Below are 15,692 nucleotides of genomic sequence, written 5' to 3' on the forward strand. Positions count from 1 at the left end.
CCAAAATGATGAAGGGTTTCTTTCCTCTGTAACACTTCCTTGGTATTCATATTCTTTCAAGAAAAAGGAATAGAAATATGCATTAGTCAGCACAAATTAAGGTAGAGATTTTAGTGATTGATCAAGAAATTCTTTTGAAAGTCTGATATTCCCCAATTGTATTTTTATTCCTTCAGTACAAGATAATACATGTATCCCCTGCATGTAACTTAATTAATTAGCTCTTAATTGGTGTTAAAGCAATCATCAGCTATAATTAGTGTTAATTGGTGCTAATTAGCATTAATTAGCAATTATGCCCATAACTACCATTCGTTGGTATTCTTCAAATGTTCACACCTAATCCATTGTGCACAACTGCAAAGGAGCCTGAACCTAAGAGGGGCGCTGGTGTGTCAGGGGTGTGCCTGGCACATACATGCACACTTTCTAGAATACTAGCACTTAAGCACCTAACTTCTTAAGGTTAGGCATGAGCATTTAAACCATCCTTTGTGCTAGCATAAGTGCTTGTACTAAATTTAGACAAATAAATGTGGACTGACGCTAGTATTCTACATTAACTCCCAGATTCTATCTATGGCGACCAAAATTGTGCATCAAAATTTGGATCACATTGAGCTTATTCTATAATTGGGCGTGTAACTTAATTACCAGATGAGCAGTTGATTGACAATAATTGGTGTCTAATAATCACTGGTACTAATTGGCAAAAATGAAAATTTACACACACATCTTTGTAGTCGGGATTCTATTAATTTTTCACGTGGATCTGAAAGGGGGTATGGCCATGGGAGGGGCATGGTCAGATCAGGGGCGGTCCTAGAAATTGTGTGCAGTGTTATAGAGTATTGCCAATCCGTGTCTGATTTAGACATAAGGATTTACACCTGGCTTCACTTGGTATAAAATCTTGTGCCCAAAATTAGGTGTGGATCCCTGCACCAGAAACTATTCTATAAACAGCACCCAACTTTAAGAGACGTTTATAGAATAGCTTTTACCACTCATTTTTTTTGTCGCCCAAATGTGGGCCATTTATAGAACTTGCTTCTGTATGTAATAGAGTTCACACTTAGCATCATCCCAGTGTCTAACTTTAGGCACCCTATAGAGAATGACCTCCAGAGGTGTCAATTCTAGACATTTCATGAAAAGGTGGACACCAAAATGCTGGACTTAAGTGCAAATTGTATAATGGAGTCTGGGGACATTTATACATAGAGTGTATCTCTGCCAGTTGTAATAGTGCCTGCCTAAATGTGTCACTTTAGAGCATAAATGATACTATTCTATAATATATGCATACAATTTTGAGAGACCCCCATGCCCTACGTATGTCTCTCCCATGTGAATATTCCCTTGCATTCCCATGCTATGCAAGTTGCATTCTCAGATTATAGAATACCACTTAGCATCAAACTAGCACTTACCATAAATCTTTTACATTCTGAGCACTCTACCAAAACCCTCATCCACACCCTTGTCACCTCTCGTTTAGACTACTGCAATCTGCTTCTTGCTGGCCTCCCACTTAGTCACCTCTCCCCTCTCCAATCGTTTCAAAACTCTGCTGCCCGTCTCGTCTTCCGCCAGGGTCGCTTTACTAATACTACCCCTCTCCTCAAGTCGCTTCACTGGCTCCCTATCCGTTTTCGCATCCTGTTCAAACTTCTTCTATTAACCTATAAATGTACTCACTCTGCTGCTCCCCAGTATCTCTCCACACTCGTCCTTCTCTACACCCCTTCCCGTGCACTCCGCTCCATGGATAAATCCTTCTTATCTGTTCCCTTCCCCACTACTGCCAACTCCGTGCCTTCTGTCTCGCTGCACCCTACGCCTGGAATAAACTTCCTGAGCCCCTACGTCTTGCCCCATCCTTGGCAACCTTTAAATCTAGACTGAAAGCCCACCTCTTTAACATTGCTTTTGACTCGTAACCACTTGTAATCACTCGCCTCCACCTACCCTCCTCTCTTCCTTCCTGTACACATTAATTGATTTGATTTGCTTACTTTATTTTTTGTCTATTAGATTGTAAGCTCTTTGAGCAGGGACTGTCTTTCTTCTATGTTTGTGCAGCACTGCGTATGCCTTTTTAGCGCTATAGAAATGCTAAATAGTAGTAGTAGTAGTACATTCACACATGTAAGTGTTAATATTGTATAATCTGAGTGTGTAAATGGTGCTTACATTTAGACACTCAAGTTATAGAATCAGGGGGTTTAGGGACCATTTCTATAAAATAGGCACACAAGCTTAGGTGTGGAGGAGTGGCCTAGTGGTTAGGGTGGTGGATTTTGGTCCTGGGGAACTGAGGAATTGAGTTCAATTCCCACTTCAGGCACAGGCAGCTCCTTGTGACTCTGGGCAAGTCACTCAACCCTCCATTGCCCCATGTAAGCTGCATTGAGCCTGCCATGAGTGGGAAAGTGCGGGGTACAAATGTAACAAAAAAACACCTTCCCTTCCACAATATGACTAGTGTATCGCAGACCTTAACCTGAACTTGTGGTGCTGACTTATGATGTCATCAGGCTGCCCTGTGCTCTATGCTGAAAGATTTGTGTCTGCTTTGCATCTGAAAAGGTCTCCTGGTTGTGTGTGGCCCAGAGGAAATGTCTATATAGTGGTACATCTGTCTCAGTTTGGAGGTATACAGATAATCAAGGACAAGGACTATTGTTTATGCAGCTGCAGACTACTTGGTGCCCCAAGAATTAGGGAATATCCACAGGTGACATCAAAGTTATGCACATAATTACCATTAGTTGGTATTCTTCAAATGTTTGCCTGAAAAACATTGTGCACAACTGCAAGGGAGCCTAAACCTGAGAGGAGCATGGGTGGGTCAGGGGCATGCCTGGCACATACAGGCTTACTTTCTAGAAAATACGCACCTAACCACAAGAAAAGGGGCATGAATTAATCACCTATCAACATGATATTGAAAACTGAAAAACGTTACTTATGGGAAATCATATATAAGATGCGCCTGCAAAAGACAGAAGACACACAATGTCACGTCGACCATGACAGACACTGATATAACAACATCAACAACAGAAGATAACCACCTCCTACACCTGCTGTTTCAGCTGCCAATATGAAGAGATGACCCTGTACCAAAAGACTGAGGTTCTATGATTTATAATTTAAGGTCTGTGATCATTAACAGCAGGGTTACAGGTGGCTTTTGCCAGTAGGGAGTGTGTGTTAGCATTCCAATTAACTTCTGTTCATTTTATTATCCTAAATGTTTTGTATTAGGGACTTATAAATCTGCTCTAATATTTTACATCTGTTTACACTTTGTTTTTGCACCTTATATTTTCAAATAAATCTTTCTCTATTGGCTCCGTGTGGTCTCAAAACTTGAACTGCAATATCTATAGGAGGCAATTCTAGAGAGCGCACAAAAAGTTAGGTTCCAAAATATAGCAAACTAAGTATGAATATTATAACAGCCTCTGAACCCTAAGATTCTGTTATAGATTATTAGCATAAGTCCACATATATGTGCCAACAGTAGATGCAGCCACATACACCTGGTCTGACCTGACCTAAAGTTTGTCACTTTCATGTGTAACTTATAGTAATCTATTAGCTTTGCAATATTTCCATGGCCTAACCATGCCCTGCTCACAAGCATTTCTCCTTGCAGCTATGCCTATAGCACTTAGATACTACCTCACAATATAGCACCTAACTAGCAATTTAGGTGTCATGTGGTGTGTAAGTTCATCCATCACTTCTAATGTGTACCATTTTCTACAACAGATTAGAGAAATTAGGGGGATAGCATAAATGACAAAAAGTCATATCAGGGCTGGAGAAAATGAGATCCTTTGCAGATTAGCTTACTTTTCAAAGCAACATAATAAAAGAAATGATGCAATACATATTTTTAAGACCACCTATGTCCCATCAAAAGATTTGGGGTTGAAGGAAGGACCTTCTCAAACCTGTTTCAGGAGCCCCCTCTTCCCTCATCAATAAAGTCTTGGGGATTGTTGCATGAATATACTGGAGATAATGTGCATACACTGAAGACCCAGTTTATGCAAGTTTACCCATGCACATTGATTGTGGATATTATGTGACTTGCTAGAATATCCCAAGGTTTCAAAATCCCTGCACTACAGAATATTGTGGGGCCCTAAATATATAATTGGACAACCTATGCCAATGTTCAAAGATTATTCCTTGAGTCTATGAATATATAACTATGTGATAATGTGGCTCATTTTCGAAAGAGGACGTCTATCTTTCGACATAAATCGGAAGATGGACGTCCTTCTCCCAGGGACGTCCAAATCAGTATAATTGAAACCCGATTTAGGACGTCTCCAACTACACTCCATCGCAAGGACGGCCAAAGTTCAAGGGGGCATGTTGGAGGCATAGCAAAGGTGAGACTTGGGCGTGCCTAACATGTCTTTGACCCATAATCGAAAAAAACAAGGACGTCCCTGACAAACACTTGGACGTTTTCACCCGGACCTGTTATTCTTACGACTAAGGCACAAAAAGGTGCCAGAAATGACCAGATGACCACCAGAGAGAATCGGGGATGACCTCCCGTTACTCCCCCAGTGGTCACTAACCCCCCCCCCACCCCCACCCTCAAAAAACATCTTTCAAAATATGTCGTGCCAGCCTCAGATGTCATACTTAGGTCCATGACAGTAGTATGCAGGTCCCTGGAGCAGTTTTAGTGGGTACTGCAGTGCACTTCAGACAGGCGGACCCAGGCCCATTCCCCCTTACCTGTTACATTTGTGGAGGAAACAGCGAGCCCTCCAAAACCCACCAAAAACCCACTGTACCCACATCTAGGTGCCCCCCTTCACCCATAAGGTCTATGATAGTGGTGTATAGTTGTGGGTAGTGGGTTTTGGGGAGTTTTGGGGGGCTCAGCACACAAGGTAAGGGAGCTATGTACCTGGGAGCAATTTATGAAGTCCACTGCAGTGCCCCCTAGGGTGCCCAGTTGTTGTCCTGGCATGTCAGGGGGACCAGTGCACTTGAAATGTTGGCTCCTCCCATGACCAAATGGCTTGCATTTGGACATTTTGACATGGACGTCTTTGGTTTCGAAAATCGCCAAAAGTCAGAAACGTCCATGTCTAGGGACGACCAAATCTAGGGACGTGCAAGCAGATCCAACACCATTACCTCTCATACTGTGCTCCATATTCCACTAAAGATTAGATCCAAAATAGCTCCCCCTCTCATTGGTTCCTGTACTAGTTCTTCCAAGAAGCAGTCATTTGTTCCATCTAGAAATTTTATCTCCCTAGCACTCCCTGATGTAATATTTATCCAGTCAATATTAGGATAATTGAAATCATCCATTATTACAATGTTGCCCAATTTGCCAGCTTTCCTAATTTCTATAAACATATATTTATCTGTCTGTTTGTTCTGCCCCGGCAGATGGTAGTACAGCCCTACCAGTATATTCCTTCACTTCACACCTGGAATTTCTATCCATAAAGATTTGACGTGGCTATCTGTTTCATGTAGAATGTTTATTTTGTTTGTTTCAATTCCCTCTTTGACTTATAGTGCAACCCCTCTCCAATTTGATCCACTCTATCATTGTGATATAATTTGTACCCTGCTAACACAGTGTCCCATTGATTGTCCTCCTTCCACTAGGTCTCTGAAATGTCTATTATATTTACCTTTTCATTTAGTGATATATATTCCAATTTTCCTATCTTATTTTTAAGGCGTCTAGTATTTATATATTGTGAGGAGCCTCGGAGTGGGGGCCCGAAGGTTTGTAAGGGAACAGACCAGGGAGAGGGAACTTATCTCAGATCCCCAGAAAACTACAAGCCCCAGAGGGCTCAACGTGGATTGCCTGCCCCCTCTAGGGAAAGCAGTACTTCCCCTTTTTCTGAGAGGCAGGAGGACTATGACTCCCAGCATGCCCTGGGCAGAGCATGTGACCCAGCTGGGAGGCATGTTCAACACCACAATCCCTGGGTTTCTCAGAGTGGGGAAAGGGATTGGCCCGGGAGATCTAATCAGTAGGATAACAGGCAGCTGCAGGGAAGGTAAGAGGAGGATCCCATGAACTGGCAGCCCTTGGGAGGAGAACAGAAACGGTGTTAGACCCAGAACCTATGGAGGTGTCTATTCTGGCCGAGGTGAAAGGGCAATATGTAAAAGGGTTCTGGGCAGCCATGCTTGCAGGACTGATGCGGGAGGGGAGAAAATTTCTGGGGAAGGAGAAGGGAACATGATAGGAAAGCTCAGCCCAGACCCAAGTGAGCGGTTACCAGGAGTAGTGCTGGTAGAGATGTGGGAGGAGGTCCCTTCACCCTCTTCTGATTCCCAAAATGAGGAGTGAAGGAAAGGGTTGAAGCTGAATGCCTTAGAACTGTTGTGCTCATAAAGGAACTTTGTTCAGAGCTGAAGGCATTAGAACTGTTTTGTTTGTAAAGGCACATGGTTTGGAACTGGAGCTACAGAACTGTATGTTGAACTGTGGGCAGTCAAACTGTTTGACCCAGAACTGAACTGTAATTGTAGAAATAGGGCTCGTAACCACTTGTAACCACTTGCCTCCACCTACCCTCCTCTCCTCCTTCCTGTACACATTAATTGATTAGATTTGCTTACTTTATTTTTTGTCTATTAGATTGTAAGCTCTTTGAGCAGGGACTGTCTTTCTTCTATGTTTGTGCAGCACTGCGTATGCCTTGCAGCGCTATAGAAATGCTAAATAGTAGTAGTAGTAAGGATTGCTAGCCCACACAAGCTGATTGAGGAGGAGGAAGGTACAAAAGACTAGGTGATACAGGGGCCTGTGGGCAGCCACAGCCTAGGCAGGTGCCTATATGACTGTGGGAAGCAGACTCTGAGCCATCCTGTGAGTCTAGTCCATTGAAGGGGTGCATTCCATGGGCAGAGCTGCTGCCCTACCCTACTCGAGACTACAATATAGACACTTAAAATTATGTTTTTTTTTAAACTTGTATCTACAGGCTGTATTGAAGTTAATGGGGATAATTTGCATCCTTTACTCTGCTCCTATTGAACACTCCTGGCTTCCTTTCACAATTATTGAAACCTCTCTGTTGGGATTCCCTAAAGATCTTTTTTACAATAGTACCCTTCAAGGATACTCCATACAGAACCATGCGCTACTGGGCGACAGTCGCCCCCCCCCCCCCCCCCCCCAATTTTAGTTTGAAAGCTACTGTATTATATAAGATCCTTATTTGTACCTTGTATATTCTCCAAATTTCAAACAACATATGCAGGAAACTGTATGGTCTCATAATGTTGCTCGCAATTGAGAAAATATTTTCAGCATAGTCCTGCTGTGGTGGACAGAAAGGGAAATGTTTGGTGAGGTCTGGCAGACAGTGACCTTGTGGGCCTAGTATGCCAAAGGATCTGTGTACTGGCCTTCATGGGCTCTACAAGGTGCACCTGACCAAAGTTTTTACAGTGATATCCTTTCAAAGGGGGTGAGGAGAGGGGCTCTCGCCAACTTCTGAAGCTACAGCATGTGTAACACGAGCCCATCTCTTGTGTCTTTTCTAAACTACATAAGGGAGCAACCTTTCATTTATCATAGGCTGAAAAACTTTGTTATAAGTAGTCTTACACTTGAACCTGATTGGTATCTTAATTACAACTACAGCTGTTGAGATTTGATAGTGTCACTGAGCTGGCTTTGTTGTGAATTAAAATGAATATAGGCTAAAATCTTGTTATCAGTGTCATGCTATCTAAGTTTAAATCACCTATTATCCAGCAGACTGTGCACTGTCAACCTGATCTCCCCTCATGTTCATCCATATTTTAAGTGGCTAACAGTTAGTTACTGAGTGAGCAATTTTTTAAGGGAGCATCTAATCAGGTTCAAGTGTAAGACTACTTATAACGAGGTTTTTCAGCCTATGATGAATGAAAGGTTGCTCCCTTATGTTGGGTGAATAACAAAGGAGCTTTCCTTAGCGTTTGAGGCTTTTCCTCGTGTAAACCATAACAGGATATACACACAGAGCTATTGGATATTTTGGTGAGCTTTATCGTGGATAGACTGTGAAAATTATCCAAGCCCTGATTCGATATTTAGAGCTGCCCATTTTCCAACCATGTCTATGCCCCTTTCACTTATCAATGAGGCCACTTATGCAAGAGCTTAAGTAATAGTGTTTAATGCACTTATATGCATTAGCGCTAATTTTCTCAGCATTAATGCATATAAACAGTGCATTAGTGGAGTGGAGGAGTGGCCTAGTGGTTAGGGTGGTGGACTCTGGTCCTGAGGAACTGAGTTTAATTCCCACTTCAGGCACGGGCAGCTCCTTGTGACTCTGGGCAAGTCACTTAACCCTCCATTGCCCCAGGTACAAATAAGTACCTGTATATAATATGTAAGCCACATTGAGCTTGCCATGAGTGGGAAAGCACAGGGTACAAATGTAATAAAATAAATTAGTCCTGTTATCTTGTTAGAGAATTTTATAGGAGCCAACTTTTCAAAATTATTGGGGGTGCTAAGCCCAATGAAAATAACCCCTCCTTGGACACATACAAGGAATTTTCTCAATATTAGGGGTGCTCAAGCACCCACAGAGTCGGCTCCAATGTATAGAAGTATGTCCTACATGCATAAGTGGGAGACATGCTTATATCTTGTTAGAGAATTTTATAAAATTTATCTGCTACTTGCATAAGTGTACCCACTCTGTTGGCAATCTTTGTGTCATCCACAAAAAAGCAAACCTTTCCTTCTAACCCTTCAGCAATGTCTCGCACAGATATATTAAATGGAATTGGCCCAGCACATACCCCTGAGGCATTCCACTACTCACCTTCCTTTTCTCTGAGCAGATTCCATTTACCACCACCACCAGTATCCAATCCAGTTTACCACTTTGGGTTATAAGTTCAGCTCTCTCAGTTTATTCACAGTGTGTCAAATCAACCCTCTCAGCTTACAGTGTGTCAAATTAGATAACACTTGAAACAGTGATTTAGAAGGATTATTGGACCTAATAATTGCTTTGGTGTTATAATTTCTAGTGGTTAGCAAGATCGCAATATTTCCGGCATGGGTGTTTCCTCTAGAAGTGCTCAGGTCTTCATAGGTGACATTTCAATAACAAAAGAGTCCATAATGAAACCATAGAGATCATTTCCTATGAGAGGGAGCCACAGGAGCCCTATCAAGACAGGGTGAAGTAGGGGGCTAGAACAAAGCGGCAAGGTATGAGTTCCAACAGTGGGACAACAGAGGCTGGGAAGTTAGAGGATCTTATTTAATAAATTGGGGAGGGGGTTATTAAGGGGGAGGTTTGAAGAAGGTAAAGGCTGTGAAGAAAACTGAAGGGAAATGGTAAAGTATAAGTGATCCGTCCAAGGTAGGGCAAGAATTGGTGTAAAGTGGGAAGAACATATCATTATGAACTAGGATAAGATCTAGAGTGTGGCCAACAGCATGGGTAGACATGTAAACCAACTGGGTGAAATGGAGATAATGCAGGAGGGATTGGAACAAAGAGGATTTAGGTGAATGTAAATCATCAATGTGAATGTTATAATCACCGGTGATAAAAGATTAGGATAGTGGGTTGAGGTATTCATTTATAGACTTCATTTACTAAAGTGTACTAAGTTGTTAGTACAGGTTTTAGCATTTGCTCTTAGCATAAAGGTGAGTTAATTGTTACTGTGCGTTAATAACAGCCAGTGCAGTAAAAATCCCACACTAACTGCCGAGCACAGGAAGGGGCAGTGACTTGGCAGGTCATGGGTAGACACTGGATGTTGTGATGAGGCTAATGCTCAAGTCCCAATTAGAAGGCAAAATCCACCAAGACTACAGTCCCCAGAACCCCTTTTGAGACAGGGTAAGAAAGGCAGGCCCAAAGACCAGGAGTGGAGCCGTAGCAAATAAAGGGGAAAAAGTAGCTCAGAGAAAGACTTGTCATTTTCCCCAGCCACCACTAGAGGGAGTAAGAGGGATGAAGCTCAACTCGGTACTCTTGGCTGAAAAAGCAGTATGTGCTTCTTCCTGGGTGTGGTGAGAGAGGAGTTTCTTAAGGCTCTCAGGACCCCGTTTACACGTGCTCAGCATGCGCCAAAATGGACTTACCGCTCGACTACCGCGTGGCTCTTGTGGTAAATTCATTTTTGGCACATGTCTGCTACGCGTGTCTGAAAATAATTTTTGGACATGTGTAGTGGATGCGTGCCAAGTGGCATCTGACATGCATAGGTCCTTACCATCCAAATTCTTTACCATTAGCTCTAAGGCTGGCGGTAAGGTCAGAGTCCCAAAATGGATGTGCGGCAATTTTGATTTTGCTGCACATCCATTTTTGGGGAAAAAAAGAGGCCTTTTTTGCAGGCGTGCTGAAAAATCATTATGCGCGTACCCAAAACCCGCGCCTACATTACTACAAGCCACTTTTCAGTGCTCCTTTGTAAAAGTACCCCTCAGAGAACAAGAAGCCCAGAGAGACAAACCTGAGGCAGAAAAACTCATAGAAAATCGGGAGGAGGGCATGGACGTACTTCTGGAACTCCCAATGGAGCCTTCATTATTACTAAGATAAGCTGTTTGAACGGATTGGGGGAGGGGGATTGTGTAAAGCATTGCAAGAGTCTTTAAGGCTATTTGCTATGGGCAGCTGGCCCGCGAGCTTATAAACTGTTGTAAAGAATTGCTCTCTCAGAACCTTATTGGGGAACTTTGCTCTTTTGCTCAACTGAATTCCCCGACGAGGGGAATTTAACTCCAGGGGAATCTTTCCCAGATCCTTGAGACCTTTTGACTTGAACTGTGTGTTTGTGAGATGAAATAGACATGCAGAGGAGGATGAGCTGCCGCTCCTAAAGACAACAGCTGCTACCCTGAGGGATTAAAATATGTATATGTGTATATTATATATATATACAGTGGGGGAAATAAGTATTTGATCCCTTGCTGATTTTGTAAGTTTGCCCACTGACAAAGACATGAGCAGCCCATAATTGAAGGGTAGGTTATTGGTAACAGTGAGAGATAGCACATCACAAATTAAATCCGGAAAATCACATTGTGGAAAGTATATGAATTTATTTGCATTCTGCAGAGGGAAATAAGTATTTGATCCCTCTGGCAAACAAGACCTAATACTTGGTGGCAAAACCCTTGTTGGCAAGCACAGCGGTCAGACGTCTTCTGTAGTTGATGATGAGGTTTGCACACATGTCAGGAGGAATTTTGGTCCACTCCTCTTTGCAGATCATCTCTAAATCATTAAGAGTTCTGGGCTGTCGCTTGGCAACTCGCAGCTTCAGCTCCCTCCATAAGTTTTCAATGGGATTAAGGTCTGGTGACTGGCTAGGCCACTCCATGACCCTAATGTGCTTCTTCCTGAGCCACTCCTTTGTTGCCTTGGCTGTATGTTTTGGGTCATTGTCGTGCTGGAAGACCCAGCCACGACCCATTTTTAAGGCCCTGGCGGAGGGAAGGAGGTTGTCACTCAGAATTGTACGGTACATGGCCCCATCCATTCTCCCATTGATGCGGTGAAGTAGTCCTGTGCCCTTAGCAGAGAAACACCCCCAAAACATAACATTTCCACCTCCATGCTTGACAGTGGGGACGGTGTTCTTTGGGTCATAGGCAGCATTTCTCTTCCTCCAAACACGGCGAGTTGAGTTCATGCCAAAGAGCTCAATTTTTGTCTCATCTGACCACAGCACCTTCTCCCAATCACTCTCGGCATCATCCAGGTGTTCACTGGCAAACTTCAGACGGGCCGTCACATGTGCCTTCCGGAGCAGGGGGACCTTGCGGGCACTGCAGGATTGCAATCCGTTATGTTGTAATGTGTTACCAATGGTTTTCGTGGTGACAGTGGTCCCAGCTGCCTTGAGATCATTGACAAGTTCCCCCCTTGTAGTTGTAGGCTGATTTCTAACCTTCCTCATGATCAAGGATACCCCACGAGGTGAGATTTTGCGTGGAGCCCCAGATCTTTGTCGATTGACAGTCATTTTGTACTTCTTCCATTTTCTTACTATGGCACCAACAGTTATCTCCTTCTCGCCCAGCGTCTTACTGATGGTTTTGTAGCCCATTCCAGCCTTGTGCAGGTGTATGATCTTGTCCCTGACATCCTTAGACAGCTCCTTGCTCTTGGCCATTTTGTAGAGGTTAGAGTCTGACTGATTCACTGAGTCTGTGGACAGGTGTCTTTCATACAGGTGACCATTGCCGACAGCTGTCTGTCATGCAGGTAACGAGTTGATTTGGAGCATCTACCTGGTCTGTAGGGGCCAGATCTCTTACTGGTTGGTGGGGGATCAAATACTTATTTCCCTCTGCAGAATGCAAATAAATTCATATACTTTCCACAATGTGATTTTCCGGATTTAATTTGTGATGTGCTATCTCTCACTGTTACCAATAACCTACCCTTCAATTATGGGCTGCTCATGTCTTTGTCAGTGGGCAAACTTACAAAATCAGCAAGGGATCAAATACTTATTTCCCCCACTGTATATATATATATATATATATATATATATATATATATTTCATTTGTGACATATTAATGTATGGTATATTATTATTTTATCATTTATTATTATTATGTTATTTGTTATAGACCCCTGATGCAGGTGGATTCACGTCAAAACACAGCCCGTGTCAGGTCATATTGAATACATTTTCTTTCATTGTCCCAGTCTTGAAGGCCCTTACGTGTTGTTTTGGTTTTTTTTTTTGTTTGGTTCGTGTACTTTGGATCTATCTTTTGTTTTCTTTATGCACTTTTGAGGGATGTCCTTCAAGAACTGGGAAAATGTATTAAGCTATGCAGAAGATCGGCTACAATGCCTTCTTCAGAAACAGGTTGTATTTGAAGATCAGGATGATGACTCTTTGCAAGACAAATGGCATGACCTTATTGACTTGAGACAGGACTCTGATAGATTTCAATTGCATTATGCCATTCTCATACAATATTGTAGAGTTCAGTGTATTCCAAGAGGAAAGAGGATCCAAAAGGAACCTCAGATTCTTAAAGATGACAGAGAGGGGCATAATCGAAAGGGGCGCCCAAGTTTTCCTGAGGACCTTCTCGCAGGATGTCCCGACGAAGGGACGGGGAAACCCATATTATCAAAACAAGATGGACGGCCAAATCGCGAAATTTAGGTTGTTCTTAGGGATGGTTGTCCTTAGAGATGGTCGTCCCTGATTTTCGGCGATAATGGAAACCGAGGACGCCCATCTCAGAAACGACCAAATCCAAGCCCTTTGGTCGTGAGAGGAGCCAGCATTCGTAGTGCACTGGTCCCCCTGACATTCTAGGACACCAACCGGGCACCCTAGGGGCCACTGCAGGGGACTTCAGAAATTGATCCCAGGTGCATAGCTCCATTACCTTGTGTGCTGAGCCCCCCAAACCACCCCCAAACCCACTCTCCACAACTGTACACCACTACCATAGCCCTTATGGGTGAAGGGGGCACCTACATGTGGGTACAGTGGGTTTCTGGTGGGTTTTGAAGGGCTCATATTTACCACCACAAGTGTAACAGGTAGGGGGGATGGACCTGGGTCCGCCTGCCTGACGTGAACTGCACCCACTAAAACTGTTCTAGGGACCTGCATACTGCTGTCATGGAGCTAAGTATGATATTTGAGGCTGGCATAGAGGCTGGCATGGTCATCCCTAGACTTGGTCATTTCTGATTTTCGACGATAATGGAACCCAAGGACGATAATCTCAGAAATGACCAAATGCAAGCATTTCTAGTGCACTGGTCCCCCTGACATGCCAGGACACCAACCGGGCACCCTAGGGGGCACTGCAGTGGACTTCAGAGATTGCTCCCAGGTACATAGCTCCCTTACCTTGTGGGCTGAGCCCCCCCCAAAACCCACTACCATAGCCCTTACAGGTGAAGGGGGCACCTAGATGTATTTATTTATTTATTTGTTGCATTTGTATCCCACCTTATCCCACCTCTTTGCAGGCTCAAAGTGGCTTACAATACATCATGAGTAGTGGAAGAATGTTAGTAAATAAACATTTAGTATTGCAGGATCTTGGTCAACATGATGATAATAAAACAAAGTAATAGTATACAAGCAGATATTGTGGGTACAGTGGGTTTGTGGTGGGTTTTGGAGGGCTCGCTGTTTCCTCTACAAATGTAACAGGTAGGGAGGGTTTGGACCTGGGTCCGCCTGCCTGAAGTGCACTGTACCCACTAAAACTGCTTCAGGGACCTGCATACTGCTGTCATGGACCTGAGTATGACATCTGAGGCTGGCATAGAGGCTGGCAAAAAATATTTTGAAAGATATATTTTTTGAGGTTGGGAGGGGGTTAGTGACCAATGGGGGAGTAATAGGAGGTCATCCCCGATTCCCTCCGGTGGTCATCTGCTCATTTCGGGCACCTTTTTTGTGGCTTGGTCGTGAGAAAAACACAACCAGGTAAAGTCATCCAAGTACTGGTCAGGGACGCCCTTTTTTCCATTATGGGTCAAGGACGTCCTAGTGTTAGGCATGCCCAAGTCCCACCTTTGCTACGCCTCCGATACACTCCCTTGAACTTTGGTCGTCCCTGCAACGGAAAGCAGTTGGGGACGTCCAAAATCGGCTTTCGATTATACCAATTTGGACTACCCTGTGAGAAGGATGTCCATCTTCCGATTTGTGTCGAAAGATGGGCGTACTTCTCTCTTGAAAATGAGCCAGTTGGGGTCCTTTAGACATTTTTATGACTTCCATTGATTTCAATGATATCACTAGCATTAAATGATCTTCAAGGTACATAACATTTTTGTTGCTGTCTGCATTGTTTATTTTATATACGGCTTTTTGGACCAATAGTCTTTAAACTTAGAGAGCAGTGACATGAATGATGTGTTGGTGATTTTAAAGAAAGGGAGCAATTGTGCACGTGTCTCCTTTCATTTGGTGGTATTTTCCTACCAACGGCGGTTTTCGGATTTACTGAGTATCTACACTGTGTTGACATCTCCTGGTAAGGAATAATTTGTATACTAAAGCAGCAGTTTTGTGGCGCCCAATTATGAATACATTTCTGTAATTCATGGTGGTTTTTTTTACAGTGATTACAGAAATACAGGCGGTATTGTTACGGTAAGAACCTTTTTGGCACTGGCTCTTGTATTCGGGCTATTGGACATTAAATTCACTCTTTTTTCTTTATTATTGATGCTTCATTTTTCACATTGGTTTTGCTAGCACAGATTACATCACATTAACAATAAATTGCATGGTAGTCATATAATTAAAGACAAAGTAAGCACCGATGTTTGTCTCTAAAGTGAACTACAGTTAAAGGAAGCACTGATGTCTGCTCTCTATAGAATGGGATACAACTTATTTACCTACCTAATTCAAAGCAAGCACTTCATCTCTTTATTGACTAATTAATAGATTGGGATTTATTTAATCCCTCTCTGAAGAAGTTGCAATATGTAATTAAACTCTGGAATTTGTTTCCGGAGAATGTGGTAAAGGCGGTTAGCTTAGCAGAGTTTTAAAAAGGTTTGGATGGCTTTCTAACGGAAAAGTCCATATACCATTATTAAATTGGACATGGGGAAAATCCAATATTTCTGGGATAAGTATAAAATGTTTTGTACTTTTTTTTATCTTGCCAGGTATTTGTGGCCTG

This window comes from Microcaecilia unicolor, chromosome 14 (assembly GCF_901765095.1).
Source record: "Microcaecilia unicolor chromosome 14, aMicUni1.1, whole genome shotgun sequence".
Lineage (NCBI taxonomy): Eukaryota > Metazoa > Chordata > Amphibia > Gymnophiona > Siphonopidae > Microcaecilia > Microcaecilia unicolor.